This window comes from Lampetra fluviatilis, chromosome 5, assembly GCF_964198595.1.
Source record: "Lampetra fluviatilis chromosome 5, kcLamFluv1.1, whole genome shotgun sequence".
Taxonomy (NCBI): Eukaryota; Metazoa; Chordata; class Hyperoartia; order Petromyzontiformes; family Petromyzontidae; genus Lampetra; species Lampetra fluviatilis.
In genome coordinates this window covers 14273623-14300820 of record NC_136279.1, presented here as the reverse complement: position 1 = coordinate 14300820, position 27198 = coordinate 14273623, and the positions used below count along the sequence as shown (strand labels likewise).

Sequence of the window (27198 nt, the reverse complement as noted above, 5' to 3'; positions counted from 1 at the left end):
AATTAGAAAAACTATCCCTCTGGCCCATGTGCAATGAAGACGTTTTATTTAGCGAATGCTTTTACATGTGACTTTCGCACAGAGCACCAGATACACGGGAAAAAATACATTCCTATGTTCTGTGAGTGGACATCAGCCCACAGCCACAAAGCCACGTGACAGCCTCCTCCAGTACGTGGAGGGCAACCAGGCTGCCCGGCACACCCTGACACAGCCGGAGACGATGTGGGCCGTGGTCTCTTGCTCCCTGCATTCATAGCAGACTGTCATGTATGCAGTATGCTCCATAAATGTTCGTAAGTGGCACACGCCCCCTGGTGACAACAGAAGTGTTTTTTGAAGGGCACGGGTTGACCGATAAGGTCTGGAATTGGTCTGTAATAAGATAGGGCACTGATAAGGGTTGGGGGCCGTCCATAAATGACGTCACGCGATTTTGGACGATTTTTGACCCCCCCCCTTCGTCACACGGCATCACAAAAAGTCAGACCCCCCCCTCAAATATTTATGTGGCGCTGCATTCTGTTGTCGGAGAAAACATTTATTAAAGTTAAGTAGAAAGTGTTGTCTATATTTATTTAAAGTTGCGCATTTTCATGTGACGTCACATTTCTCACTCCCCCCCCCTCGTCACACATCGTCACAAATGTCTGACCCCCCCCCCCTAGGTGCGTGACGTCATTTATGGACAGCCCCTTGACAGCTATGGGTATCTGTTTGGTGTTTTAACATCTTAGCACCACGTGTTTTATTGCCAGAACGGGTTAAACCTATTGTTATTTGACATACTTTGATTCTAGCAAAAACAAAAAAGGTCCCACCCACCTCCACGTGAGTGTTGCGTATCGTCTGATCGTCAATTTTTTACAGTTAAACGTGTAAAGTTACATAAAGCATCGGAATATTCTTCTTGGTTCTTTCGGTAAAGTCACGTAGAATGGAAATAATAAAATAATCAAATTAACACATAATAAAATACATTCTCACGACATTTTATTTTTATTTTTTTATTATTTCCATTCGACGTGACTTTACCGAAAGAACCAAGAAGATGAATCCCTGCAGTCACGAAAGCTTTAAATCGAAATTCATCGAAATATTGCTAATCGATTAAGTTATTCATACCCCGCCCCCCCCCCCCATCGCGTGTCAGCCAATCAGCGGCGGCTCTCACGCCGGACGATTCTATTGGCTGCCCCTGTGCCGTGACGTCACCGATTTCCGTTGCGAATTTTTTGTTTGAATTTTCCGCAAGGAGGATGCGCGCCGGAGCCTCCTCCAGCCTCGCCAACCTCGTGAGTTTAACCACTAAGACACACAAACACACGGTGATTACTGACTATAACTCATCGCTACAGTCGTGCACGAGTCATTAGAGAGGTTTACTCGTGACCACAGCTCAACATATTTAGTAAGTTATTTTTAAATGTCTTACGAAAGAACGATTCTTGCAGTTCTTGGCGAATCGCTGCAATACTTTTTGGTCATCACTCGCTCGAGTCCTTTACACATTATCAGTCTTCTTTGGGTCTTTCGGTAAAGTCACGTCGATAGTTTAAAAGAAAATAACATCAGGACGACAGATTTAAGTCAAGATTTAAATCGTTGGTCTCTTACGAATCACTGCAGACCTTTACGCATTCGTCAATGACTGCCTTGATCAAGAGGACCACGATGCATATCTTCAGGAAATGCTGATGTTTATTGCATAATAAATTACTGATTTCAGTCACAACAACGTACTCTTAGGTTTTTTCGGTAAAGTCACGTAGGTAAAAAAAAAGTATAGAAATACTTATATAATTAATTATCGTGCTAGCTATAATAAAAATAATATAAGTATTTCTGTAATTTTTTATTTAATCTAATGAATTATTTCTAGAATTTGTATTATTTATTTTTACCTACGTGACTTTACCGAAAAAACCTAAGAGTATGAATCCTTGCAGTCACGAAAGCTTCAAATCTACAATCACTGCAGGTATTGCGGTCTATGCAAACATGACTCCTTGTAAAAAGGTGTCAGTTTTGTTGCCAGATAGAAGGGTAAAGAATCAATTATCATATTTTTTACTGGCAAATGAGGTTCCCATAGTGTAGATGCTTGCCCCGAGCTCTCATACTCTGATGGTGCATTGTCTTTGAGTTGTGCGCCTTTTGGCGTCATCTGGTCCAACCCAAATGAGACTAGGCTCTAAGGAAAGCTGTCTCGGGTGTGGATCAATCAACTTTAAGGACAGTGCACATTATCAGAGTTATGTTCTTTGTTTGTATTATGACTGCAGGTATTGCGGTCTATGCAAACATGACTCCTTGTAAAAAGGTCAGTTTTGTTGCCAGATAGAAGGGTAAAGAATCAATTATCATATTTTTTACTGGCAAACGAGGTTCCCATAGTGTAGATGCTTGCCCCGAGCTCTCATACTCTGATGGTGCATTGTCTTTGAGTTGTGCGCCTTTTGGCGTCATCTGGTCCAACCCAAATGAGACTAGGCTCTAAGGAAAGCTGTCTCGGGTGTGGATCAATCAACTTTAAGGACAGTGCACATTATCAGAGCTATGTTCTTTGTTTGTATTATGACTGCAGGTATTGCGGTCTATGCAAACATGACTCCTTGTAAAAAGGTGTCAGTTTTGTTCCCAGATAGAAGGGTAAAGAATCAATTATCATATTTTTTACTGGCAAATGAGGTTCCCATAGTGTAGATGCTTGCCCCGAGCTCTCATACTCTGATGGTGCATTGTCTTTGAGTTGTGCGCCTTTTGGCGTCATCTAGTCCAACCCAAATGAGACTAGGCTCTAAGGAAAGCTGTCTCGGGTGTGGATCAATCAACTTTAAGGACAGTGCACATTATCAGAGCTATGTTCTTTGTTTGTATTATGACTGCAGGTATTGCGGTCTATGCAAACATGACTCCTTGTAAAAAGGTGTCAGTTTTGTTGCCAGATAGAAGGGTAAAGAATCAATTATCATATTTTTTACTGGCAAATGAGGTTCCCATAGTGTAGATGCTTGCCCCGAGCTCTCATACTCTGATGGTGCATTGTCTTTGAGTTGTGCGCCTTTTGGCGTCATCTGGTCCAACCCAAATGAGACTAGGCTCTAAGGAAAGCTGTCTCGGGTGTGGATCAATCAACTTTAAGGACAGTGCACATTATCAGAGCTATGTTCTTTGTTTGTATTATGACTGCAGGTATTGCGGTCTATGCAAACATGACTCCTTGTAAAAAGGTGTCAGTTTTGTTGCCAGATAGAAGGGTAAAGAATCAATTATCATATTTTTTACTGGCAAATGAGGTTCCCATAGTGTAGATGCTTGCCCCGAGCTCTCATACTCTGATGGTGCATTGTCTTTGAGTTGTGCGCCTTTTGGCGTCATCTGGTCCAACCCAAATGAGACTAGGCTCTAAGGAAAGCTGTCTCGGGTGTGGATCAATCAACTTTAAGGACAGTGCACATTATCAGAGTTATGGTCTTTGTTTGTATTATGACTGCAGGTATTGCGGTCTATGCAAACATGACTCCTTGTAAAAAGGTGTCAGTTTTGTTGCCAGATAGAAGGGTAAAGAATCAATTATCATATTTTTTACTGGCAAATGAGGTTCCCATAGTGTAGATGCTTGCCCCGAGCTCTCATACTCTGATGGTGCATTGTCTTTGAGTTGTGCGCCTTTTGGCGTCATCTGGTCCAACCCAAATGAGACTAGGCTCTAAGGAAAGCTGTCTCGGGTGTGGATCAATCAACTTTAAGGACAGTGCACATTATCAGAGTTATGTTCTTTGTTTGTATTATGACTGCAGGTATTGCGGTCTATGCAAACATGACTCCTTGTAAAAAGGTGTAAGTTTTGTTGCCAGATAGAAGGGTAAAGAATCAATTATCATATTTTTTACTGGCAAATGAGGTTCCCATAGTGTAGATGCTTGCCCCGAGCTCTCATACTCTGATGGTGCATTGTCTTTGAGTTGTGCGCCTTTTGGCGTCATCTGGTCCAACCCAAATGAGACTAGGCTCTAAGGAAAGCTGTCTCGGGTGTGGATCAATCAACTTTAAGGACAGTGCACATTATCAGAGCTATGTTCTTTGTTTGTATTATGACTGCAGGTATTGCGGTCTATGCAAACATGACTCCTTGTAAAAAGGTGTAAGTTTTGTTGCCAGATAGAAGGGTAAAGAATCAATTATCATATTTTTTACTGGCAAATGAGGTTCCCATAGTGTAGATGCTTGCCCCGAGCTCTCATACTCTGATGGTGCATTGTCTTTGAGTTGTGCGCCTTTTGGCGTCATCTGGTCCAACCCAAATGAGACTAGGCTCTAAGGAAAGCTGTCTCGGGTGTGGATCAATCAACTTTAAGGACAGTGCACATTATCAGAGCTATGTTCTTTGTTTGTATTATGACTGCAGGTATTGCGGTCTATGCAAACATGACTCCTTGTAAAAAGGTGTCAGTTTTGTTGCCAGATAGAAGGGTAAAGAATCAATTATCGTGTTGTAACTACAGCACAGTCGTTTGCCCACAACGTACAATATTGCTCTAAGTGGCGGTAATGTAATGCTGTTGTACTCGGTTGTGTGAGTGCAGTCAACATGTGGGCTAGCTTCTACTGAATTCTCTATTCCGCATGCATTGTGTTCAGGTTCAAGAGGACGCCAGTGTCAGGCTGGCTGCTCAGGGTGCTAAGACGACGATGGTGAGTAACCGCGGTGTTCATTGTTGACATCATTGTTGAGCCGCCAGATAAAGAGTTTATTCTACGGAAAGGCTGCATTCTCGTCGTTGTCATCGTTATTACAATCGTCAGTTTTTTGTCACAAACATTACATATCATCATCGTCAGTTTTCCAATTTTGTCCTTCAGACGGATATCTTTAAATGCTCAGCAAAATTATTCAAAATGTACTTTATTTTGCTTATTTATTCCGAGATCGACTTTTTGCAGGCTTCCATATTTTGATATGTGTGGGAAACTGTTGATATATTTTTGTAGTGTTTTTTTGTATTCTATTGTCATTCGATGAGGTGCCACGGTGGCGAGATGTTAACTACCTCACCCAGAATACAGGAGGTCATGGGTTCGGTCCTGACCCTGACGCCTGTATATTTGGAGTTTGCATGTTCTCCCTGTGTTCACGTGGACTTTTCTCTGGGTCCTCCGGTTTTTCCCTCCACATTTAGAAACATGCGTTTAGAGCTATATAGTTCAGTGTGCCTTACCTGCAAAAATATAAAAGTTTGGTTAGTTTAGTTTATCATAAATGCTAAAATCGAAATGAACTTCCCTTGTATCAAAACACACATCTGCTGCAATGTTGACGTGGGCTTTGCAACATCAACATTGGTATGCCTAGGCTATATTGTATAAATCGTTATCAATATAAATAGATACTTTATACTGTTGCACATGATGTATTGTAAAATAATCCAGCAGTGGATGATGAAAAATGGCAGTTAGACAACAGCCCAAGCAACTGGCCAGGAATTCATATGAATAAGCTTATGAGATTTAAAACATCAGGGTGGCTGACCTGAGCACCAGTGAACCGTCTACTTGCGTTTCCACCACAGGCAGCGTCAGGACCGAGAAAACAGGAAGAGGACTCCTGGTGGAGTAAAGACACAGCTCCAGGTGACCATGACCCTGACAACGACCTTGACCGCACGTTCGACATGTCAAAAGATGTGGCAAGCGGAGGTGCAATGTGTGAAAAGGGAAGGCATTGTGGGCCCACTTTAAATGGGACGTTCATTATCGAGGAAATGAACGGCACTCGTCATAACGATGATGGCTCAATGGCACGAGCAAATGGCACAACCCCATTGTGTAACTCAGTCAAGATCATGAACCACAGCCATTCCCGCCAAGCTGTAAACATTCTAAACGGTTTCAAGGATCCCTCATTTTTGCTTGACACGGAATTCCCAAGTGGTTTGTTGGAACTCTCCGTAGAATCACCAATGCCAGGCCTCAGCACGTATTCAGGTATTTGGGCGGAAAAGCTGTGCAGTGACAACTTGACCTGTACGAGTAGCTTAACAGGAACCCCTAACGTGAATGAATCGCCGTGGCATGCGGCGGAGAGAAGGCTCGCTGGATGTGATGCAGACTTTGCATTCCAGGAAATGATGCTGCTGAGGGGGAGTAATGGAGATTCCAGGCATGTGTCTGAAATTTTGGATGGTGATGAAAGTAAAAAGAGGGATCAGGTGGGGAAATGCCCTGATAAACTCAAAGAGTTTAGATCAATTGATGGTTTAGGAATGGTGGAGTCGATAGCTGATGAGGGTGGGATTGACAATGGAATGGACAACCAGGGAAGTGAAAACAGTGAAGGTGCGGACAATGGTGATGATTTTATTGACAAATGTGCAAACGTCGCAGGAAATAAGAATGCTCTCCAACCAAATCCTCTGAGCACAGCAAATAATGACACTGATGATGATGATGCCTGTGATAGTGACTCCAGGGGTAATGGTTTGATGGAAAACAAGAACCGACTGGGAGAATGGTCTGAGGGCTGCAATATCACCAGTGAAATAAATGCACATGCAACTGTTCTCCTCAGTGACAGTGAAAGTCACAGTGGCAGTAAAAGCGACAATGTTAACAATTACAGTGATAGATTAATCCTAATGGATGACTGCACGGCCACTAAGGAGAGCTTGAAAAACTGCACAGAGTTACCAAAGATGCCTTTCGAGACTGACGCAAGCACCACACAACATTTAAGACATGGCGAGAAGGGTGATGATAAGGAGGAACACGAGTATGAGGAATTGGCAAGCAAGTTGCTCCTTGTGTTGGATGACAGGGATCATCCCAAAGCAAATGGGAATGATACCAATATCATTGAAGGCAATAATATTGGTAGCACCTGTGACAGTAGTTGTAAGGATAATGGTAGTGATGATGGTGATCACAATCCTCACATTCCTGCAGTGGAGAACAGCCTCTGTGAAACCCATCAAGCCCCGTGTGAGGAAGACGGATCCTGCATTCACAGCAGTGGCCAAAACGACGGTCTTGCCTGCAATGTCCAAAATCATACTGATGACAACAACTTTAGCTGTCCTGACAGGGATGACTCTGAGCTATTGCCACCTAGTAGAGAGAACGGCGCCCTCAAGGAGCTAATGTGTGATGGTGATACGTGGTCCAAGGTGGATCTGGCACTGCCATCTGAACGAGCAGCAGAGCTGACCCCCGATGTAACACCAGCAAAGAGTTCCAGGTTTTTTTCGGGCCTGGAGCTGTGCACGTCGACACCACTGATGTTCAGCATGGCAGCCACCACAGCCACTCCTCTCCCTGGGCCTCGTAGTCGCTTTGGCTTCCGGGCACCAGCAGTGACATCTTCCAAATCTCGTGGGTCGTCTGTGGCCATTCCGGCAACCAACCTCAACAGCACCAGACCTGGAACCAACCTCAACAGCACCAAATCTATTGGAACCAACCTGAACTGCACCAAATCTACTGTAACAAATCTGAACAGCACCAAATCTATTGTAACAAATCTGAACAGCACCAAATCTACTGGAACTAACCTAAACAACACCAGGCCAAATAGTTATAATCTAAACAGCACCAGACCAACTAGCACCAACCTCAACAACACCACCACAGCAACTGCTACCAATTTAAACAACACTAGATCTATTGGAACCAACGGAATGGTGAGGCATTTGGCAAAGCCACCCTCGTATGCCTCGAAGTTGCTAGGACCTGGCGGCTCTAGTTCTGCTGTACCAAAACCCAGCTCAAGTAGTTCACACTTAGCGAGGCCTCCATTGGCTACCACAAAACTCGCAAAACCATGTCTGTCCAAGCTCGCCAAGTCCAGTTTGTGTGGGCCTCAGCTGCCAGGCAAAGCAGAGGTGGGCGGAGTGGATGAGTCAAGCTTGCTCTTGTCCAAGGCTGCTTTGTCCCAATCGATCGTGGTCACAACCTCTGGAAAGGATTCTGGGAAACCTAGTGAGATTGGGTCGAGTCAAACGCAGCCAAGTCTGTGTATAACCAAGCCGGTGAGCATTAAGATGCGTCAGGAGAGAACCGAGTCATCCCAGATGCCAAAGCCTGAGCGGGTTGAGGCCAGCAACTCTGCTCAGGCCGGGCGTGATGCTGTGGGGCCCAGAAAACTTGCTTCTCTTAGGGCCTCAGGGCCTGGGCATCCACGGCCAAAACTTCACCCTGTTGGGCTCAGAACCCCAAGTACGCGGCTCATGGAGTCCAAGGGAGAAGGCATGGCTACACAGGAGACACCAGGGGTCACTGGGCGAAGGGGGCATGGAGGGGTTAGCGCTACCCTAGAGCCTGCCCGGTTGTCGGTCAAGGTTTCTCGGCTAGCTAAGCCTTCAAGCACCAACCCCGCTAAGCCTTCAAGCGCCAACCCCACTAAGCTGGCAAGGCCAAATCTGAATGTTTCAGAAAAGACCAGACCCAACTATTCTTCTGCAAGGTTGACAGGACTAAAAACACCTTTAGTTAGACTTTCTGGGCTATATTCAAATGCTTTGAAACTTGATAAGACCAACTTAAGCATTTCTAAACTCACAAAGCCTGTTTTAAATGTTTCTAAACTCAGTCAATCATCTTCAATTGTTTCCAAGCCAACTAAGTCAAACATGCCTCGGGTTGCACTTGCCAGACCAAATGCAAACACTTCTAAACTTGACAGAACAAACTCAAGCATTTCTAAATCATCTCGGCCTGAGACAAGTATTTCTAGGTTCACCAGGTATGGCTTGAATGGTTATAAATTTGGTAAACCAGATTCAAGCATTTCCAAACTTACTGGACCTGCCGAGTCAAATGGCTCAAAACATTTGAGGCCAAATTCAGACATTGCTATCCCTGTCAGATCAAACTCTAACATGACCAGCATTGCTAGACCAAATCCAAATAGTTATAAAGTTGCTAGACCAAATTCAAGCCTTTATAAACATCCAGTGGCAGACTCACATGGATCCAGACTTGCTCGGGTCAATACTCAAATCTCTAAGCTAGATTTAGGCATGGGGACAGATAGTGAAGTTGCTCTTCTTAGGGAGCAACTGTCAGGGGCGTTGCGTGCCTGCCAGGCACTTGCGGTTGTGGTGCAGTACCTACAGGCCTCCGCGTCTGCTTGAGGTTACTTCTCTTCATCACAACCCTCCCATCATGCCTGTGAGGATAGATTGGCGATGGCAGTTGGGTAGAATTGGCATTGGGGGTTGTCATCTGTCTGGCCCTCAAAACGAGTGCTTGGAATCTTATACCACTTTTCCACTGTATAGCAGCACTAAACAGTGCTGCTTATGTCACATCCAAAATTATACAATAATACTGTCAGTATACAATTTATAGTCTTTAGTAATATGGCAATTAATATTAAAACATATTTCAACTTTTCTTCGATTGAAAACTGCAATAAATCGATCCAATAATCGAAAATTCACGTTTGCACATAATGTGCATAACCCAACACTCGGAATGGATTTTACCCACAAATGACACCTGCTATAAATTCACAATAAAGTCAAGTGTTGTATAGGGCCGTTCTATTGCCGGGAGTGGAATCGATTCAGATGAGTTGAAGGAATTGACGATGGAGCAGTTCATGGTAATGCAGCGTGGTGATAATCGATAGCTAAGGAGAGAAACACGATCATTTATTTGTATGTCGTGGCCCGACTAAAGCAATGTATGGCAAAAATGTTTTACACTTTCACACCTATAACCATATATGCTGCTGTTAAACTGGGTGACTGATTAATTTAGTCTTGTTCTGTCTTTGCAAAATGTGCATCACATTTTTGGCAGTTTGTAAAATTTCTGTCATAGTTTGATTCTCGATGTGCCTTATATTTTCACAACAGTAATTGTGCAGTTTTTACACATGCTTCAAGCTAAAAAATTTGTTGCTTGATTTTGCTGGGAAAATAACGATACGTGTTTTAAAATATGTGCACACACTTTTAGTATATGTGCAATACTGTTTATATTGTTTATAAAAGGAAGAGAACACTTTCCCAATATATTATTCGTGCCACATATACCGTGACACAAGCTGCTTGAGAACCCAGTGTAGTTAGATGTAATGACCTTCAAAGGACACCACTGTCTGCACCACTTGTGATAAACCGTTAATCTCCGCGTGGGCTCGAGTCTTGCTATGCTTACCACGAGTGTTACTTACGTTTTTATAATAACTACCCTTAAGGTTTTAGCACTAGCACAGGACATCCACAATCGGAGCTGCTCAAATATATGGCATGACATTACCTCATATCCTGTGTCTGTGTGGTGATTGTATGCTCGAGTATACTAAGCTTGTAATAGTGCGTGGATCCATCGGTGAGTTATGCTCAATATGAATGCGAGAATTAAAAAAAAAAGAATATAAATGCAAATGTGCTAATGTAGCTTTTGAGGCTAGCAGAGCAGAAAACTATGAGAGAGCGTGACTTTACCGAACCAAAGAGTATAAAGACAAATTATGTTTAATTGCAACCCCAAATCATGGCAGTGTTGGCACACGTTACTGCTTTGCGATTTTGGAGACCAGGAGTTTAATTCCAAGCCATGGTTCACATCATCAATGGAAAATTGTGTGTAAACCTGAACTGTGTCTCATAGGTCAGCTCATCCTAAAGCAAATGTAGTGCTTGAGATACGCGTCACGCGCTGGGTCGGTATGCACGCACGCGGCGGACAGTGAGGGCAAATGAGGACACAGGGCGCTGATTGGCTGATCGTTGTCCAAATTAAGGTGGCGTGATGGTTAAGGGTGGCAGCAGGTGGCAGGGAGTAATTAAGGATGCAGGGCGTTGATTGGACGAGAGGGGTTGTTGGAGATTGGCGCCGGCGTGTGTGGAAAAACAACGCCACGTGGCAGCGGGGGCTGGGGGCGAGTGGCGTCGCGGGGGATGGCCTGATTAATTAGGGGTTAATTGGTTCGGGGATAAAGTCAGGGGTGGTGGAGTGAGACGAGAGTTCGTGCCTGGGAGGAGAGACAGATGAAGAGACGGAGCAGCAGAGTGAGTATAGCGTAGGGTAGCAGTGGAGAAGTGTAGGGTAGCAGTGGAGTAGCGTAGAGCATCAGAGAGACGACGGAGAGTAGGAAGCGGCTAGAGCAGGGGTCGGCAACCTACGGCTCCGGAGCCGCATGCGGCTCTTTACAGGCTGCTTCTTGACGAAATGTACGTGAGTACAGTATGTACTCAGATGCATTGCGGCTCTTGAAATACTGAATTTTGTACCGAATTGGAAAGAAATGGCTCTTCTTGTTATTTTGGTTGCCGACCCCTGGGCTAGAGCATAGAAGGAGAACTGCTGTAGTTACGACTGAGTGGGACGGCGGAGCTGATAAAGAGCAGCCGAGCTGGAGAGAGAGCGGAGAGGAGAGTCGACGAAGGAGTAGAGGGGAGCGAGCGAGGCCAGCGGAGCGCAGCGAAGCGCAGCGAGCGAGGAACATTGAGCGGTGTTGACGGGAGAGATGTGGAACAATATACGCGGAATAAAGTAACGAGGAAAGACAAGAAGCTGTCGTGTCGGTTCGAGCACTACACAAACACCTGGCACATGTGAATACCAGCACTGGTGTACCCTTCACTCTAATCAGTAGCCACACAACCCCCGTGTGTTGTGTACAGACCTTCATAAGCGCTCTATAATAGCCCTTGGCCCCTACAGTGTCTCTCGGGCTCGTCAGGGGACCTTTTATTGTGAAATATTTCTGGTCGATACTCGATATACGTGTATTGAATGTGTGCGTGTGAGAGTTTTAGATTTTTGTTAAAATATGGAGCTTTTTTCATACTTGTAGTTAAAACATGACTTCTAAGGCATTTTAAAGTTTTCTTCTTACAAGGAATTTTTTGCATACAGTATTTTAAAAGTTTTACTTCCTGGCGTCGTGGCATCCCCCAAAAAATGACATCACAATGCAGAATGTTTGTTTTACTATTTTAACCAGATATTTTGTTTTACATGCTTTTAAAAACGACTTGTAATTTAAACAGGCAATCGGCAGAAATATATTTTATTACCTTACAACCAATGATGTTGCCTACACAGTTATGGTTTTATTATTTACCACAATATAAATTATTGCAGAAACGAAACTTTAGTACAGCTGTACTTGATTGCAACTGAATTAGATTGTGATTCATTGCAATGCAATTACAATTTTGTATCCCCGACTTGACTTATCAACAGCAGGCATCGCTTATTAATTAGTCATCCTTGCAAGAAACAAAGGTTAATAAGACCACTGGTATACCCCCATGGGCTGTAAATACCAATGAGTAAATACGCTTGTTTTACAAGGTCAATGAAACGTTTCTGCGATTCTGCTTCTAGTTCAACACGAGGTTTCATTCACCCGACAGTCGGCATGTTGTTGTACTTACCGATGGCCAGAGCTAAAGGCAATCCTATCTGTACCCAGTAATTCTTAACACCTCCTGCTCCTTCCCCATCCCTACTGACAAACTTACAAAGTACGTGATCCATAAATGTGCATTCAGTAATCTCCCACTTTATTACAAACTAACAAGCGATGAGTATAACATAACACCGCTGCTAAGGTGAAATATTTAGGCCACATGACAGTATCGATAATCTAACAATATATTTTTTTATCTAAAGGAGGCCATGTATAAGCATTTCATTAAGACTTTAAAGTATATACCAACAGGATGCTTTATTGGTGGTTATTAAAGTTGGTTCATAGCTGCCACGTGTGGTAGCAGGGGTAAACTGCACTGACTACTATGTGAAACTAGTAACACGTTCCTTCGGAGTGAGCAGGTAGGAACTTGGTTGGACAGCGCATTTGTGCACGACAGACAAATATGCACGACAGACAGACAAATAATCCCTGGTGGGCAGTGTGGAACCTGTTGTTCCTACCTGTATTAAAGTTGTCATGGGGTAGAAATATCACTGCACAAATGATCCCTTATAAATCGATATAACTTAATCCTAAATTACAGCGCTTGCTCATTGCTACCTGTTTCAACTAATCCAATTTCCTCTTGATCACTTGACTTGATATCCTTGATCTCCTCGCTCTGTCGCAACACCCCATGTTTGACCGGTTGCTTTTGGCCGCGTGATCGCAAGCTCACAATTGCCAATTTTTGTGTTGCCAATCCAACCGATTTGATTGGCTGCTTTAGCACGTGTGGTTTCTGAAATCTTCCAATCGTTTTATTCTGCCCGCTCAAGACTGGTTTTCGGTTCAGAAAACTTCCAAATAGTTTATTCCGGACTGGTGTTGGAGCTGATTTTCTGGGCTGCTTATCATCATGTGGCTTTAGAGTCGCCCCAATCGGATTTTCTTGTCCAGTCAACTCTGGGTTTATTATTGGCTGCTTGCGATCATGTGACTCAGATTTCTTGACCTGGTCGTACAGGCGCTTCACTTGCTCCAGGCTGCTGTTGATTGGCTGCTGCTGGTCACGTAACCCCGCCTTGATGGGGTTTCCGGGCAACAGGATGATGTTTGCAGTTGCTATGGAGACTCCCTTGGCATTGTGTGCGCTGCACTGGTACTCCCCTGTGACAGATAAACAAAACGAGCCACTTATTATAGCCTTACAGACTTGTGAGGGAAGTGACATTAGTGAAGCCGACAGGGTCGACGTAGTGCTACGTTTGCCTTCAGTACTGTATACACTTAAGATTGAGATATTAATGTGAGATGCAGTGAAATTAAATGCAGACAAAAGGTAGCTAAAGTGAGAGGAAATAAAAGAGAAATAGAGTGAAGTGAGTGAACTCAAATTATCACAGCAGGGAGGTGACCAGGAGATGTCCAGTACAGCAAGCAAGTGTTTGAGCCAGTTTGTATGGATCTTTGAGTATTGCCCCAAAATACGAATGGTTGGCTTTCACCGGGTACTTCTGCTTCTTACCGCAAGAAAAGCTTCTTTAAAATGAATTGGCCAAACATTCCATTGCAGGAGCCCTCCTTGAAAAAGTCTTAAATCGCAATGAAACTTTGCTCAGTAGTGAATTAGTTATATGTTAGGTTGGTGCTGCTTTGTGTAGGTGTGCACCTGCGTCATGTGCGAGGAATGTGGGGATGAGGAGGACGCTGCGTGTCTCCCGCACCGAAGGGAAGTCCTCGTAGTAATCGAGGCGCACAGTTGGGCGCCCCGCCTGGCACCACACACATGAGCGTCATCCCACGGACGGCCATACGTGACCATGCACAACATATCCACAAGTACACAAATGCCCACACTCATGTGCCCACCCATGTATACTAACTCCCAATAATTGAAAGGATAAATTGTACCAAATACTGTTTACGCCTTGGGAAAGTCTTACGTGCACATCTGCTGTGGTCAAAACCATATACTGCTAACGTCTCTTCAGTTAAATTTTGATTTAAAGCTTTCGTGACTGCAGGGATTCATATTCTTGGTTCTTTCGGTAAAGTCACGTAGAAGGGAAATAATAAAATAAAATATATTTATAATAAATATTTATATTACTTTATTATTTCCCTTCTATATGACTTTACCGAAAGAACCAAGAATATGTCTCTTCAGTCGTTATGTCGACCACGCCACATCTGGTATTTATTTTAGGCGATGTCAACCTACGGGAGATACAGTAAACATTGACAACTTGCGCCACATGGTTTAGTTATAGAAGGGCCTTCTAGTTTTTGAAGACAGCTTAGCCTAGGAACATGGAGCTGTTAGGTGTGTGGATGGTGAAGGCTTCATTGCCATGGTTACCTGTTGCCCAGGGAATTTCCAGGAGACATCAGCCGTGACCCCAGCCTGTCCCTTGACTTCGCAGACCAGGGTAACATCATCTTGGAGACTGGCGGCCGATGTCGATGCAACCAGTGCAGCCACCGGGGCCTCAGAAGGGGCTGGCCCACGCAGCAATACACAGATGTGTGTGTGTCGCCACAAGTCAACACACTTGGAGCGTTATCCCCTATTATGTGTGGCTTTCTTCTTGGTTCTGTTTACTCCCACAAGCCATACATTAATGAAATGGGCTAAGCATCCCAATTCAAGATTTTTTTTAAAGAGGAGTCTTGAGACTCAGTGAGGCTGTCTTAGGTACATTTATCCATTTCAGATAGAGGGGAAAGAAGCACGAGGAGAGAGACTGGGAGAGACAGGCAAAGAGACATGGTGGGAAATGAGGGGAGAAACATGGATGAGAGACTGGGAGAGACACAGGCAAAGAGACATGGTGGGAAATGAGGGGAGAAACATGGATGGAAAGGAATGGGAGAAAGATGTCGGGGGAGAGACAGGGAATGCAATTTGGCCGGGTGGGTCGGGCATAAAAAAACTGAGACGGCCTCACTGAGGTCCTGGATTGAGAATACAGTGTAATCACTGTATTCGCATATGTAGCGAGGTGCAGATCTCAGGCCGATCACCAATGATTATACAAAACACATCACATTAACTGGCTAAAGTCCAGCTATTCATAACATTGGTTTGACTGACATTCCAGTCAAAATGCAACGTTGGCCCAACATTGGTTCAACGTTCAACGTTTACTGGGTTGCGACTAACATCTCACTCTTTTGCAGGACATGTCGAAAAGGGCATCGTCCCCTCCGTAGGTAGATAAAGCATGTCACTTGAAAGGCCCTCGGAAGCAGTTCAGTGATATAATCTTCCACAGACCGTTCTGTAACAGGGAGACGCTGCCCTGTGAGAGTTCTGAATGTATTCTTCTGATAATGATGCCGAGTGCAGTAAGCACGCGTGTAATATGTGCGGGAAGGGGACACGGGAGCTCACAGTCCACGTAGACGAGCAGGTATGGGACGGACGATTGGCGCACACCGCCCAACGTCGCGATGCAGCGTAGCAGCCCCGCAGCCTCGGGTTGAGGGATCTCCAGCAGGAACCCCACGCGGGGATCGTATGTCACGTCTAGGGGGCAGCAGAGACGAGGAGGAGTGCATGGGTCATGTGTGTGTGCGTGAGTGTGTGTATGAGTTGGCACGGTAGGGGGCACAGGTGATGCATCGTTCAGTCATCTCAGTCGACCCGTGGCACCTGGGTCTGCCCCGTGACCTGCCAGCGGGCGTTCGACACTTCACGTGGCCTCAAGGTGCGCATGGCCTGGCACAAGCGTCATGGTGACATCACCGCCACTTAGTGGCGAATGGCGATTGTTGTGTATGAGTGTGTGTATGAGTGTGTGAATGAGTGTGTGAATGAGTGTGTATAAGGTTGTGTGTGAGTGTGTGCGAATGTGTGAGTGTGTGTGAGTGTATGAGTGTGTGTGTGAGTGTATGAGTTTGTGTGAGTGTGTGTGTATGAGTGTGTGTGAGTGTATGAGTGTGAGTGTGTATGTGAGTGTGTGCGTGTATGAGTGTGTATGTGAGTGTGTGCGTGTATGAGTGTGTGTGAGTGTGTGTATAAGGGAGTGTATGTATGAGTGTGTGTATGAGTGTGTGTGTATGAGTGTGTGTGAGTGTGTGTGAGTATGTGTGTGTGTGTGTATGAGTGTGTGTGAGTGTATGAGTGTGTGTGAGTGTGTGTGAGTGTATGAGTGTGTGTGTATGAGTGAGTATGAGTGTGTGTATGAGTCTATGTTGTGAGAGTGTGCGAGTGTATGAGTGTGTATGAGTTTATATCGGGTGCGATCAAGGGATGGCTCCCTATTGGTCAATCACGTTATGTATGCCGATGATTTGGTAATAGCTGCTCATTCAGAAGAGGAATGGAGACGCTGCTGCTGAGACTGGAGCGTGCCACTAAGAGATGGGGCCTTACCATCAGCCCCACCGCAAAACTAAGCACCTGCCTGGGTGTTTTGTACCATCGGACACTCGACCCCCACAACTCCCAATCGGTGATGGGGAAGTTGTGGAGAGAGTGGAGAGTTTCCCATACCTGGGCAGTGTAATTATAACCGGCTCCAGTTTAACAGCAGAGGTCTCACTCCGAATCAGTCGAGCGGCAATATCTTTTCATCGGTTGCGTAACGCTGTGTGGAAGCTACCTGGTCTGTCGCTCCGCACAAAGCTTCAGGTCTTCTCGGCCACGGTCATTCCCTCCCTTCTCTACGCTTGCGAAACGTGGACCCCCCTAATGGAGCATCTTCGCCGGTTGTAAACATTTAGGCTGGCCTGCCTACGATCCATCCTGGGTTTAACCAGGCTGGATTGTGTGAGGAGCTCACAAATCCTTGAAAGATCTGGGCAAAGTCCCATCGGTGAGCTCCTCCGGCAGGCAAGGCTGCGTTGGCTGGGTCATGTAGCCCGCATGCCCAGCCACCGCATGCCTAAACAGCTTTTGTTCGGCCGGATCGAGGGGCCTAAATGGGCGCGGCACGGGCTAGAGAAGAGATGGAGTGATGTGGTACAGGAGGACGTGGAGCTGAGTGGACTTGCCGATGACTGGTACCAGCGGTGTCAAGATCGGCCTCAGTGGAGGAGGCTCGTGAAGGACACTACTGGGCAGTTGGAGGCAGTCGCCCTACAACAACAACGAGGGCGGAGGAGCGACGCTCACAACAACGAGCGGAGCGCCGGGTGGCTAAAGCACAGCAAGTTGGTACAGTAGGGGGCAAAGGTGGTGCATCAGCCAGTTATCTCGGTCATCTCGGTCAGTCGAACCGTGGCACCTGCTGGGTCTGCCCCGTGACCTCTCGCCAGCGGGCGTTCGACACTTCACGTGGCCTCAAGGTGCACACGGCCTGGCACAAGCGTCGTGGTGACATCACCGCCACTTAGTGGCGAATGGCGGTTGTTGTATGAGTGTGAGTTGCGTACTGGGAGGCGCGCTCCCCGCGTGGCTCGCGCTCTGGAGCTGCACGTGTGCGCGGGGGTTGGTGGCTGCGGCACGGCACCACGGCAGGGCGGGGACCCCGCGCCACCACCAGCCCGAACGGCTCCCCGCGACTCACGAGCAGCGTGGAGGGGTCTGGAGACATCGACAACAACGGCCGGCATCGTCACGATCGGCATCGACAAAGACAAAGATTACCCCCGTAGAGCCTTTACAGAATGTTTGGGGGGGAGGGGGCAAGTACTGTTAGGGGCCGTCCATAAATGACGTCACGCGATTTTTGACCTTCCCCCCCCTTCGTCACACGGCGTCACAAAAAGTCAGACCCCCCCCCCCCTCAAATGTGACGTCACAAAGCTCTGCCCTCCCCCCCTCAAAAAAAGATAAAACATGCTTCAAATCGCTTTAAACTATTGTCATTGTAGTGCGTATTTAATGTGGCGCTGTACTCTGTTGTAGGAGAAAACATTTATTAAAAAGTATATTTAATTGAGTAGAACGTGTTGTCTATATTTACTTAAAGTTGCGCATTTTAATGTGACGTCACATTTCTCAACCCCCCTCCCCCTCGTCACACATCGTCACAAATGTCTGACCCCCCCCTCCCCTAGGTGCGTGACGTCATTTATGGACGGCCCCTAACTGCTACACGACCGCTCTCTTCTGCCAACGACAAAGATCCCCCGCGTAGCTTTAAGAGACTGTCGGGGCAAGTGCTGTTAGCGAGCACATGTGAATGCTGGTACGATACACGACGGGATGGGAGGCCAGTAACCACGCCCGGCCGCCTTTGTCTCCCCAGTGGCGATGTTTTTACACACCGCACCCGAGTATTACGATGAGCATCGTCATCACAACCACGACCACCAACAGAGAAAATATTTAGAAACGGGAAAATTATTCGATTAGGTCAATTGACCACTTAAAATCCAAACATCATAAGACCTGAGGCCAATAAATCCTGAATTCTAGATTGAGATAATGTACGGGACTAGAGTTGGTGTGTTTGATAGGCAGTGTATCACGAATGGAAGAAGTCGTTTCGGGTTTGAGACAATGGTCGTGGGCTTCGTTTTGGATGACGACTGCCGATGGAATATTGAGAGGAGCGGGTTGAGGAGGAAGTTTTATCGGCAACCAGAGAGCCATTCCTGGTTTCCTTTAGCCTTGTCGGAGAAATAGGGGACGAGATGTCGACGCTTGCCAATTGCCAGGGTTGTGGAATGACGGCCCCAGTGCAGGGTCTGGTTTGTCACACGGGATGGCAGAGTTCTAAATAACGATTCTAACTAGATCAATAAATGCTGTGGTTGTCCCACCTAATGACGGACGCTTGTGTTGCGCCAGAAACGTCGTGATTTATTTTAGTTTATAAATACGTGACTTTACCGAAAGAACCAAAGAGTATGGATCCCCGCGGTCACGAAAACTTCAAACCTAGATTCAAAATATAACGTTGTATGAAAAAAACAATATATGCTAAAAGTCGCTCTGTCGCCACGTGTTGGTACCTGTGAAGTAGATGTAGGTGGTGGCCGTGGCGATGCGCGTGCCGTTGATGCTGCTGCTATTGCCACGACAACTAAAGGCGCCTGTGTCTGCGGAGGTGCTGTTGTGCAGGGTGAGCTCGCTGTAGCCGGGACCAGACGAAATCCTACAGAGACACAGGACAAAGGGCCCACCACGTGTCGCCTGTAACAGACTGTTGGGGCAAGTGATTCCAGATTTCAAGCTTTCGTGACTGCAAGGATTCATACTGTAAAAAGGCACAGCAAAATAACTGTACACCTGATGAAGGAACCTTGCGTTGCCTCCAAAACGTCGTGATTTAAGTTAGTTGTTTTCATTTATTTTATTGATTGTTTTACCTACGTGACTTTACCGAAAAAACCAAAGAGTATGGGGCAAGGGATGTTTGCGAGCACCTGTGAATGCCGGCATGGCACACGAGGGGGTGGGTGGCCAGTAACCACGCCCGCCCGCCTTTGTTTCCCCGGTGGCGATGTTTACGCACCACACCAGGTAGTCATTTGAGGCTGAGTCGACCTTGGGGAGACCCATAACCGGTTTAAGATTCTCGTCACCGGTGTTGGTAGCCGTGAGCGGTGATCGAACTTGGGTCGCCGGGTTCGTAGCGCAGCGCGCTAACCGCTTACACCACCGCTACCCACAATCCTACGCCAACAACAACACTAAGCGGCAGTGTTGTCACCACGACGCTTGTGCCAGGCTATGTGCACGTTGAGGCCACGTGAAGTGTCGAACGCCCGCTGGCAGGAGGTCACGGGGTAGACCCAGGTGCCATGGGTCGACTGACTGAGATGACTGGCTGATGCACCACCTGTGCCCCCTACTGCGCCAACTACACCACACACACACGCACGTTTAATGCACACAAACCCAGTAAAACCGTTGGATGAACATCCCAACGTTCCATGTTTACTGGATATTGATGTAAATTCGAGTTATGGCTCAGAAGGTTTAAAAGAAAAAACCCTGACCTTCGGCCCGCACATCCGCTTACGAAACATCGACAGCCACTGGCCTCGAATTTAGGCTCCGAAGAACTCTGGCCTGAAAGTTCATTGTGTTCACTCACAGTGCGTGGGGTCAACCAAAAGGCTTCAAGTGGAATGCTCCAGACTCACCGTGTAAATGTACGATGGCCTTAAATAGTGAACCAAGTAATTCGCCCTCCGTACAGCGAGCAATGCCTTCAATCGACTTGACTACGAGGCTGATATGCTGTCATAGCCACACGAATACAGTGCTTTTTTTGTCTTTCATATGGCAAGAAGGGAAAAACAACAATTATAAAAAACGTGTTCTAATTTAATGCCAAGTTAGTTTTAACCAATCCAAGGAGGCAGTAGACAAAAATAAGCAAACGCAGTACAAAACAAGAAGTCACTTGCGGGAGGGGTGCGCTCGGAAACACGTCCGGTCGCCTTTGTCTTGGAAGTGGTAATACGTGCAGCAGCAGCAGCTATTCTCATTGAAGGATGAATTGACCTATAGGGAAAGCTAAGGACCTGTTCCAATATTTGCCACCGATGTTAGCCGTGGTCAGGAAACTCAAGTTGTCTGCTTTGTAGCGCAGTGCGCCAAACATTGCATCACTGCTCCCAAGACTCGTTCACACATTAGCATGCACCCACAACAATAGAAAGACACAAACTCGCACATACATATACGAACACGTATCCTGTACAAGTATTCATATTAAAAATCTGAATATTTATTTATACTGGAGGAATCCGATAAGCTATAAAGTTCTTTATCACATGTCCAGGAGGGGCGAGTCAGATCGTTACAACAACGAACGATAAAAAAAAATCCACGATAGGAGTGGAAAGTACCGTACAGGAAACAGGTAGACACATCCACAATCAACACACGTGAGACGTTGAGAGCCGGGAGAGACACCGTGATGTAGTGAGAGCTTCTGATGATGTGACGGATTCTGACAGCGCATGGGACAGAACCGGCCAGCCGTTAATGACGGAGTTCGGTGACAGCTTCTCACGGGGGATCACGGAACAGACCCCCAAGTGTGAGTGGTAGTGGAGCGAGAGGTCCTTCGTGTGGAGGAATGTGCCGCGATGGAGGAGAGGCGTAGGAGCCAGGTGTGGAGTTGGGGGCGGGTTGAGAGGGAGCACCTGAGTGCGTCGGGGAGATTGTGGAGATGCGCCGGGTATCTCCAGGCGACGTACTCGGCACGACAGCGCAGCACGAGGTTGCGCGTCCCGGCCGGCAGCTCCTCCACGGCGCGCACCGGCGTGAGGACAGCGCCGACGCGGCGTGCCAGCACCGCCTGCGGGCAGTGTTGGGGGCGACGCACGGAAGAAAGAAAAACGCGCCCGCCACAGCCCACGAAGCTCTCTCGTGAAACCGCAATCGTCGTCGGCTTTCGGAAACGACCGCGACCCAACGCGGGTTCTCATCCACTTAACCGTCACGGGCTTTCGTGAACAACCGCGAGCACACCTCGTACCCGGCTCGAGTCACTCGGGCATCACGTGGAATGAAAAGTCAGGGGACGACGGGCCAACACGGGCCCAGGTGACGGTGTCAATGCTGATAAACCGAACTCAATCTCGGGCTTTATTTCTGCTGGTAAGGTCCAGCGAACCAAACAGCTCTGTTACAAGGACGACCGCAGCCCAAGAACGTCGGGTGTGATGGCAGTGGCATTGCAGGGTGGGAATGTGCAAACAAAATGAGTGACAAATATATATTTACACGAGATCTCGTAGGTCAGACCCACATGTTATCAGTTTCAGGCTGAAATAGCTCATATCTGCACTAACTGAGCATCCACAGCCTGGCACTCTGCGTATGTTGAGGACTCCCCTGACGGACCTATCTGCAGAACCATCTCACTATCACGAAGCTCCTGAGCCAACAAAACCTGCTTCACCTCAGAGTGGAGCAGATGCGAGATAGTCTACATTTTAAGTCGACGCTCATTTTCACCCATTCATTCATGCTCTGAACTCCCCACGAATATATAATTGATGGGTGGTGGGGGGGCATTAATGGATGCGTCTAAATGACGTGCAGTTGATGAACATTCCTACAGATAACAAGCATTGCTAGATCCAAAGCAAAGTGTTGTTAGCGAGTGCCTATTAACGATGGTAAGGCGCAAGGAGAAATGGTTTAGCACTACGTGACATTCCCCGCACTGCAATTGTTTTTCTGATCAAGTCGACCTTTTGAGGTGCATAGCCAAGAATCGACCTTGGTGTTGTAGTGAACCACGAGTAAACCGCTACACCACTGGTTCCTACTTAGTACACACAACACGATGAAACCTGGACCCTACGCACCAGGCGCTCATTTTAGGCTAAGTTTATCTAGGAACGCCCCAAAGATGGAGCATAGACCTGCACAATCTGACATCCACTTACACTCACAGGCCGTTGCGTAGCGGTCCCCACGATGACTTGCGCCGGCTTCGTCCCGTTGATTCGCACACTGCCTTGCACCTTCGTCCCGTTCTTTGCAACAATTCTTCGAAACCATGTCCCATTTTTCCCCACAGTCGCTGCATGAGCATCCTTTCCAGAGACACCAGCTTTTTCGGACTCATCAGGTTGATCCTCAGGCTTCCCCGGGAGTGCAGATCCCACGGGATTTCCTGACCGATTGGCTTTAACTTCGGGAAGTAGCCCCACTTTTGCGTAAATTTCCGGAATGCCCTTCTTGTTGGGAATTGTTCCATTACCTTGTGTAATCGTTTTTGCTTGCGGAATTCTAACTTTCCCAAGAATTCCTGATGCTACTGTTCTGACTTTACCTGACCCACCTGCCCCTACCACATTTGCTTTTCCAATCACTCCCGATTTCTCAACAATTCCTGGCTTTGCATCGCGAATTTCATCTGATTTCAAGGGTTCTTGCTTTCCCAAATCCCCAGTGCTCCCTGGATTTCCAATGTTTTCCAACTTACCGCCTTTCTGGGCTTTGTCTCCCTCTCCCGTGGGTTTTTTCAAGATACCCACTGCTCCAGGTTTCTGCAGCTTTTTCACCACCACCACTGTTACCGGTTTCACAATTTTGGATGCGATCTCAGATTTCAATCCCGCTTTTCCTTCTTTTTCCTGAGGCTCCTTTCCAGTTGCAACTTTTCCAACTTTTTCTTGGAACCTCGTGGCTCCGTCCAGTTTTTGAGGTTTTTCAGAAACTTTCAAATCAATTTCCACGGCTCTATCTATTCCCCCGAGGCTTGCCGTCACCTCTGATTTTCCAATAGTTCCCACAGTTCCCGCGGGTGTTTCCAGACTTCTCACTCCCTCCTCTGGGTCCGGGTTTTCAGGGTTTTGCAGGATTCCTGGAATTTCTGGAACGATTGTGGTTACTTCTGCTTTGCCCACTTTGGCACTTAATCCTTGTTTTGTTGGAATTGTCGCTCCCACCCCTACAAATACACGGCACAAACAAGCGGAGATTAAGCTGCTGTACACACACACTGCAATCCTGGGCTTGTAATGTTTATCAAGGGGCTCATTCTCTCATGATGTCTCCTCAGTACAGTATTTTTACATAAATATAAATTATCTGACACATACAGGTGGACGATCTACCCTGATTAAACTCACAGTGAGGCAGCATTCATCTCTTTTGGGTGGTCCTCAGTCAGTGGTGTAAACTCCACATTCCCATGGCGAGGATCACTATATCTATAGATGACCACTGTAGAACTCCCACAAAGTGCATCCAAAGCATTATTATATCGACCTTGGATTAATAATGAACTAAATAAATTCACGTGTGTGAATGTGTTGCATACACATAGCTATGTTACTGCAGTGATTAATGTAACAAGATGTGATGTTACGATGTTTGATGATGTCAGAAAGTGTGATGTTGGGATGAATAGTGATGATATAACGAGTTTACGATGAGATTGTCACGTGATGCTATGACAAGGTGTACATGGGTGATACAATGTGCTTTAACGAGTTCATGTGCGGAAGTGTAAGTATATGACTAGAGATAACGAGGTGTTGTGACCATGTGTGATGTGACGAGGTGTGGTGTAAGATGTGTTATGATGTGTGATGTGACGTCTAAGGTGTAGCGTGACGAGGTGTTTTGTGAGAGGTGTGATGAAGTGTGAAAAGATGACATTGGGTGATGTGACGATGCTGTGTGGTATTGTGATGAGGTGTGAGGGGGATACTTGCCGGTCCCCGCAAGCAGCAGCAGCAGGAGCAGCAACATCGCGCTGGTCAGGATTTGTTCCACTGGGCACTGATTTCTCTACGAGTTTTAACCAAAAACCTGGGTCGGGTTCTTCGACCGAACGTTCTGGATTCCTCCACCAAGCCTGGTCCAAAATCTGACCTGGGTTTTGTTGCAAGCTATGATCTATGTTCTGATCGGGGTTGTGCTGAAGGAGAGGGTTTTATTCTAGTCCTGGACTGGGTTCTCTTCACGGGAGCTTCCACATTTCTGGATGTGAGACACAGGCTGCACGATCCACAGCTGCGTGTGAGAATGTGTGGCGTGTGCGACTATATGAACCCGGGTTAGTGAATGAATGGCTGCATGTGTGTGATTGCTAGGCCCCGTGTCTGTACATCTACGTGTGTGAATGTGTGTGGGGGTGTGTGAATGTATGTGTAATTGTTTGAATGTGTGGTGTGCAAATTTCAGTTCTGGTAAAGTCCAAATCAGATGTCTCCTCTACACTGACCGCATATGGTGCAGGAAACCATTTGGTAATAAATCATACATTGCCCCAGAATTTTCAGAACTTGTCTTTCTCCATTACCACATCCATTGCCAAGTGCAAACTCGCCTCCTCTACCTGTCAAACGGTCTAGGAAATTATGAAAAATATTCTGGTATCTGACTGCTTCTGCTGTTGCATGTCCTAGCTATTCATCACCTACCCTTGACATTTCCCAGCCTGTAACTATAAATGACATCAAATGACATCTTCAATCCTCTGGTCACCAAACTCATCCGTCACTGCCAATCCACCCTGTTGCCCTAATTTACCAGCTTACGCAATACCTCTCTCTCATCTGGTATTGTCTCCTTTGCTCTCAAGACTGCTGCTGTCATTTGCCACCTTGAAAAACCAACCCTGAACCGAAACAACTTTGCAAAATTCCACTATCTCAAAATTCCCTTTCTTAGAAGAAGTCATAGAAAGGGTTTGCTCCCAACTCTCAAATCACATCTCTCTTCAGTTTTCACAACTTCGTACACTGCTGTCTGCCAAGGCCATTCCACCCACACTACTCGTGGACATGTAGTAATTGATCCTCTCTTTAGACCCTGGATCATCTTGCTCCAAGACTTCTCCATTGCTTCCAACACCATCAGCCACACCATCTTCTTTGAGCATCTCCAGCACACTTCCTGTTTGGTTCCCTTGGATGACATCAAGTTCCACCAATTCGGTGATGATACACAATTGTACACCATACACAGTGAAGTCAAAGTTAGATATGGAAAGCCTCGGTAACCTCGAAGATTGCACGTTAGGGGATACACGTGTGCTTTGCACGAAACGAAATGCTGCTTAATCGAGAAAAATCGGAGGTTCTGCTGTTTGACACTTAGGTGAAACAAATTGTGGATCAGCTGTGGTGGTTGCAGACTCCAGGATTCAGTTTTATACTCATCTAAAGAACCTCGGGACCATATTCGACCAGAATGTCGTTTGATCACCACGTTCAAAATAGTCAGGTCCTGCTATTTTCAAATCAGGGCTCTACTCTAATTCAACCATTAGCATAGTATCTATAAGGCTCAAATATTGCAACTCACTACTCTACGGGGCATCTGGCAAAGGCATTGCCAAGCTGCAGCGTGTACACAATTCTCTGGCACGTGTCGTGATGGGTACTGCAGGATCCGACCATGTCCGTCCAGTGCTTGCCGAGCTGCATTAGCTTCCGGTTGGCAAACGAATACATGATAAGGTCGGTCTGATTACACACAAAGTGCTTGCCACAAATGAACCACAATACCTTGCTGATCTCATCAAGGAGCATAACCCATCATGCGAACTCCAGTCATCCTCGCGACTTTTGGCTAGCCATCGAATAAAGACGGTCACTGCATCACAAACTTTCAGATGCGCTTCTGCAGCAGTCTGATCCGCTCTTCTGATATTAGGAAGCCGCTGATGCTATGCACTTATTTAAAATCTAGATTGTAAACTGATTTCTTTAAAACTGCTACGGTGCGAGAAATGTTCAAAACCCCAGTGCTATGGGGTCACCCAATATTCCATTCTTAACCTTTTTTGCTATTCTCATAGCTCCTCCCAATTGATACAAACATCTCCATATGTAATGTCAGTCATCGCACTTTTGAACTTATTTTACGGATCCCAAAGAGTTGATCAATTTTGTAGATCCATGACCAGGATTTTAATTTGCATGCACAGATATACCTGGAGAGATAGTCTGTGTGTGTATATATATAGATCGTACCAGAGGTGTGGACTCGAGTCATGTGACTTGGACTCGAGTCAGACTCGAGTCATGAATTTGATGACTTGCGACTCGACTTGGACTTGCATAACAATGACTTTGTCCCACCTATGAGATGTGGACTCGAGTCATGTGACTTGGACTCGAGTCAGACTCGAGTCATGAATTTGATGACTTGCGACTCGACTTGGACTTGCATAACAATGACTTTGTCCCACCTCTGGATCGTACCAGAGGTGTGGACTCGAGTCATGTGACTTGGACTCGAGTCAGACTCGAGTCATGAATTTGATGACTTGCGACTCGACTTGGACTTGCATAACAATGACTTTGTCCCACCTATGAGATGTGGACTCGAGTCATGTGACTTGGACTCGAGTCAGACTGGAGTCATGAATTTGATGACTTGCGACTCGACTTGGACTTGCATAACAATGACTTTGTCCCACCTCTGGATCGTACAC

The 27198-nt window shown here is 46.3% G+C and overlaps 2 long non-coding RNA genes across 2 annotated transcripts; one reads left to right on the top strand and one right to left on the bottom strand.

Annotated features, from left to right (window-relative positions):
• Positions 1-1225: 1225 nt before the first annotated feature.
• LOC144932252 (uncharacterized) lies at positions 1226-8580 on the top strand. Its single transcript, XR_013636879.1, has 3 exons — positions 1226-1295; positions 4645-4698; positions 5574-8580. It is a non-coding gene; the product is annotated as an uncharacterized LOC144932252 (long non-coding RNA).
• Positions 8581-14068: 5488 nt separating this feature from the next.
• Positions 14069-15864, bottom strand: LOC144932250 (uncharacterized). The gene is made up of 3 exons (XR_013636878.1): positions 15774-15864; positions 14739-14878; positions 14069-14151 (listed from the first exon to the last, which is right to left on the bottom strand). It is a non-coding gene; the product is annotated as an uncharacterized LOC144932250 (long non-coding RNA).
• Positions 15865-27198: the final 11334 nt, after the last annotated feature.